We start from the raw sequence: 6000 nt of genomic DNA, 5'->3' as shown, positions 1-6000 counted from the left end.
ACCTAATAACTCTTTGCTGACCAAGAGATTAGAACAGAACTATAAATGACCTTTAAAATTATTTTACAAACAGACCTAAACCAGCAAGATATGGCATGAGGGGAAATAACTAACAAGACCCTTCTGTCAGATTATGGCATGCCCCTAGTGGAATGCAGCTGAGTGAATGGAGCGAGACTCCTAAAAATGAAATGCAGAAAGAGTTTTGATCTCTGACGGAGGACTGACAAGACCGACTCTAACATTGGCTCCAATAGGGATGGTAGCTCCAGCTCCTTGGAGGTGCCAAGAACTACAGATCTTTGGGAGAGCAGACAGTGCCTTCATCCATTGGGCTATGGAGTCAAACACGGAAACTGACATTATGCAGACGAAATCTGACTAAAGACTCAAACTGAAAACCATAATAAAACTAGACATGACTAAATCCTAACTAACAAATTGGAAAGATGCTCATATTTGAGCTTATTCAGCAAACCTACCCTAATTACTCTTTCCACCACCCGATCTAGTGAGATGGAACAACCAATGCAACTAGGTAAGCATCACGGCTGATATTTGATTTCTTCCCGAATGCTTTCTGATGCATAGGAAAAGGGAAGAATCGAAAGGTAACTCCCATGGAAACTTGGAATCAAGTTCACTGCTGACAAACTTGCAAAGCATGAATTGGCTAGATGACTTCAAGAATACTGCAAAAGGATCTTCATAAGCATCGCCATTGACTTCCATTAACACATTACTACTCTGGTCCAAGTAATCTTCATAGCTGGATATTAAAATTTTCCTCACATCTGTGCTGTCTTTCTTTGGTGATAGCAATAGGCTGTCAAAATGATCCTGAATTTCGTGGAGAACCAAACTCTGTTGCTGATTCCAAACAGAACAAAAGCCTCCTTTATCAATCTCTTCATATGACTGCAAATTTTGGTATGGGCTATGAAATGAATAATCTGTTATACAAGACAATGAAGGTGACCTTTGAAACCGATTATTATCAGCAGTCTCTTTTGTCACATGTTTGGCTGATGGAGAAGAATTTTTACAGCAAACAGAATCTAACTCATGAGCAAAAGGATCATCAAAAACTTGAGGAGACTGCTGCGATGTATCTATTGAAACTGTATGACATCCTATTGGCTGTTCATCTTTTTCTTTAGAGATATCACGAAGATTCTGCCTTATAAACTGAAATGCTTCAAAACAAAAGGGTACAAAATCCTCTTGCATCATTAAATCATGTATTTCGGCTACCCCACCTTCATCTATAATCTGACCTTGAATTGTGTTTGGTGGCTGCAAATCTGGTTCTGTATCCAAAATGATTTCATCAATCATTTCAGGGGAAGATTTCTTATTAACGACCTGCTCAAGAATTTCGCCATCTGTCTCATCCTCAACATTAAAACTGAGAGATTGTTGATTTCCTACAAGCTGTTCATTTGAAGATTTACTATGCAATTTACCCCTCAAAAACTGAAATGATTCAAAACAGAAAGGTAAGGAATCTTCTTGTATCATTTGATCGCATGTGCCAGCTTCCATGTCTTCATCTGCAACTTAACAATTAATGGCATTTGGGGGTTGGAACTCTGAATATAAGAAGTCTGGAACAAAGTTTTCATCGCCCTCAAGAGGATCCAAATCAAGATTTGTCGACAGCTGATGTCTGATTGCATGGAAATTATCTCTGATGAACTGACATGAATCAAAGCAAAAAGGCAAAGATCCTTCACTCACTTCAAAATTTGCTGCACTTTCCTCATCGTTTCCATAGCTGATATGCATCAGTTGATCACTGTACTCGAGCTGCTATAAGCGAACTTCCTCCTCCCACAAACTAGCTGCTGATTTGTCTGCAAGATTAGCTTCTGTTTGGAGAGCATAATCATCATCATCATACTGATCAAACTGAGGCAAATCGTCAGTATAAAACACATCATCAAGCATACATGTCATATCAACAGGTCTTTCTTCTCCCAGATGATCTACAAAACAATCCTTATGACAACTGAGATAAGAAACAATATGTTTTGGATCAGCCACTTGTTCATGAACGTCATTTTCATCTTTTGCAGTCATTTTCCGCACCATCTCTTCTAATGCACTCACCAAAATGTCAAGCTTTTCCTCTGAAGGTGTAGTTTTCTCTGGATCCACATTTTTCATCTCTTCTTCTTTCAACCTTGCCCTTCTGATCAGCAAATGAGCCTCTACATTTACTGCATTGTTTTGCATCTCTTCAAGTGTTGCGACATTCTTTTCTCTCAGCTGAAACTCCATTTCCAGATCAAAGGCACCCGGGTAGTGCAAGAGAGCAGATCTAGGAGGGGGTCTTATATCAACCGGCATTGAATAATAAACTTGATTAAATCTGGCTGAAAACTGTTGTACTGTCTCCCCTGGCAGTCTTTTCAGCTGATTATACTCTTCTACGATAAGGAAAAGGTTCTGCCCGATCCTCCACTTGTCAAGAAAAACTTTGATGAACTGCTGTAAATCTGAGATACTCGCATCAGGCAGGGCTTTGAACCAACTCTTGACTTTGCCTTGCAGAGAAAGAGCAAAAAGCCTAATACTAACATCTTCGTTGTCAACTTCGAAAAGGTCTAGAAAAGTCTCAACATTCAACACATGTTTCTCAGCATTGACATTGTTACATTCACCGTCAAATCTTGGCAAGTATAGATCATAGCTTTTGGGGAAAGCATGAAGAACAGAAGGTAAAACAAGAGGTTTATACCTATCTAGGGTTATAACAGCTGTAGGAATATATACAAGAGCGACGGGATCAGGTTTGTGTTCTTTAGGCTCATCACTCTAAAGAGAGTCATCATAAGATGTAGGAAAAGTAAGGAGGCCAGGATCAAAGGGAAACTCACTATTTATACTTTTTGAATAGATCAAGTGAAGATTTTGATCACCTTTATCATACAACAAATTCTGAAAAACTTTCAAGGCAGCTTCAAGAACAACGAAGAAGTAATTTACAAGAAAGCAGAGTAGGACCTGAATACCATTCCACTTTGGATTCCCAAACTTTGTGTAAGATCCTTCCACTTTCTCAGAGAAAGAGTTGGTCCTCCAATGGAGTCTTTACAAGAGTCGTCAGGTGAATGATTTCAGCCTTCTTATGCCTGATCGTTTTCCACCATCAACCATCAGATCTGAACTTAATGCATGTAATGGGGCAAGACAATCTACAAGCAAACCATTTTCTTCCCTAGTGGAGTCGCCACTATGTTAGAGCCTAAATCTGCCTTAGGCCGAGGAAGGAAAAATTTAGGATAGCCACAAACCACGCTCAACCTTGTAGCTAGCCCTACGAGGACAGGAGAGGGCTCTCTCTGGGTCAATCTCAGCGAGAAGTGTTTCAATGGGGCTTGAGATGACTTAAAATGGGAAACTGATTTTAGGCTAGTAAACAGATATGAAAGAGGCAAATTTATTGAATGACTGAATTTTCTGGGCTGTGTGGGACCAACAGGACCGCATGAACTGGGAAATTAATTTAAAGACACAGAATATTTCGTGAGGCTGGATATGCAGGAGGTTTACCGATCAGATAGAAGTAATATGGAGTGGAAAGATTGCTGAGAAAGCTGAGAAGGGCATACACATGAATCCTTTTCAGATAGAAGAAGAAACACAGAGAATGAATGTTTTCCAAGGCAAAGCAATAAATTTGGATTCTACCTTTCCTACTTAAAAACATTCAACTGGAAATGAATATGAATGAACTGCTAAACATTACAAGTTACATATGAAACATAGAAGAAAACATATTGCTAAAGCTCACGCCATAGGAATCCCATAAATCAGAGCTGCATCATTTTTCATTAATCTCCTGGCCACGCTGTACAGTGAATAGCTGAGTTTTTTTTTCTCCCACCGTTTCCTAGAAATTCCAACCCTTTACAAATGACTTTCAATACAATAAATAAGCTCAGAAGTGGGAAAGAAAATTGATGAAGATAGGGAGTCGTTTAATCATCATTAATGAACTGAAGCTGAAGAGCCAACTGTTTGCCAGCGTTACATTTTCCACCCAAACGATCAATGGAGAGGTCTGGGGACTCAAAACTTGCCCAAATTTCTTAGCCATGCACCATCAGTCATGATTTTTCATGCCAAATCCAATGATCTAAACGTTTTGCAATTTGGAGATCCCTAGCAAAAGCGTGCGCCACGTGCGTGGCGCATAGAGCATGTGCATAGCGTTTTTTGCAGGAGACTTTTGGAGGCCTTCCCGATGTCCGAATTGGGTGTAGGATAGCGCGTTGGAAAGGTATTTGAGTACGCTTTCCAAAAAAACTAGAATTTTTTAATTTGGAGTTCATTTTCTCTGTCAAAAATCAAATCTCCCAAGACTGGTCAAAATGTGCCAAATGAGGCTGCCTCAAGGCAGAGTGCTGTTGTAGTCAACTTTGGAAGGTGTTCCTCAACTCCAAATTGAGCTCATGATAGCTCATGGGAAAGATATTTGTCTCTAGTTATCATTTTACTCATCAAGCAAGTCATTTGGCTAACCACGGTAGGAGAAAACGTGATTTTCCCAAGGTCACTTTAGAGGTGCATCAATTCTCTCGAGGCAATTGTATTTTTGACATTTCTATAAAACTGTGACACCTGTGTAAACATTGAAGGAGATTTTTCTTCCTTGGCCTATTTCAGACAAAAACCTCTCTCAGTTTTCCAAAATTCATCTTTTCTTGCTCATAAACATCATTTGAGTGAATTATTGAACCTTCCTCTGGCCTGCAAGTATTATTGAAGCACTTTGAGAACAACAATTTGCAAACCCTAGACCTAATAACTCTTTGCTAAGCAAGAGATTAGAACAAAAATCTAAATGACCTTTAAAATGATTTGACAAACAAACCTAAACCAGCAGGATAAGGCATGAGGGGAAATGACTAACAAGACCCTTCCGTCAGATTATGGCATGCCCCTAGCGGAATGCAGCTGAGTGAATGGAGCGAGACTCCTAAAAATGAAATGCAGAAAGAGTTTTGATCTCTGACGGAGGACTGAAAAGACCGACTCTAACAGATGCAAAGAAAATTTCATGGATTTCGGTATAGAAGTAGTGCTCTAACCACTGTTCCTTTGATACTCGCAGATTCCTGTTTTCCTGCACCACTAACTCATGAATCTTCTTGTCCAACCACCTTTCAATTTCTTTCTTTGTTGGATTCTAGTGACACGACATCAGGCATCCCTTATGCAGATCCTAGTCCTGACAATGGAACCATTTGTTGGCTTGTTGTGGCCTGACCTAGGTTCAGAGATGATTTAGGCAAACAAATCCCTATACTACTGGCCCTTTCAGCAATAGTCCGTGGAGCATGGGCCGAGGTCTCACTTGAAGTAGTATGGGAGGGTGCTTGAACCAGGTTTTTGCACCCTAGAGATGTTTGATAATTTCAAGTGGTTTGCGGTTCAATCCTGCGTGCACGTCACTACGTGCACTTACCCGTACCTCGCAGCTCGAGATGTTGTCTTCACGCAGCCCTACCCGGGGCTCGAACAATGTTATTACCCAAGTCCCTCCTCGCAGCCGATATTAGGTGATTAACTGAACTTATTTATACACTTTTAGTTATTCTTAACAATATTCACAATTCATGTAAGTGTGCGTAGTAAATAAACAATATAATTGCAAGTAATATCAAACATGTAATAACTCAGAATAGATACACAGAATTCAGATAAACCTTCTCTTTTTTATTTTCTTCATTTTGTTACAGAATTGACACTACCCTGCACACTCAGCTGTAGGGGTTCACGCACTTAGCTACGGACTCTACTAGTCCTCTGCGCACTCATCTACGGAGCCTCTTCCTATCACTACGACCCAAGAGACTTAGACTCTTGCTCTACGCTTCGCTATCGTTTAGACTCCATCCATTTGTTAACTTTCTTTCTTTTGAACTTAGAGCCTCACTCTATTTATACAATCACATGGTCCGCAGACCATGGGTAGGCCGACACTACATT

This window comes from Pinus tabuliformis, chromosome 6 (assembly GCF_031772625.1).
Source record: "Pinus tabuliformis cultivar Carrire ecotype Pingquan chromosome 6, CPIR1, whole genome shotgun sequence".
Classification (NCBI taxonomy): domain Eukaryota; kingdom Viridiplantae; phylum Streptophyta; class Pinopsida; order Pinales; family Pinaceae; genus Pinus; species Pinus tabuliformis.
This window is presented reverse-complemented; position numbering follows the sequence as displayed.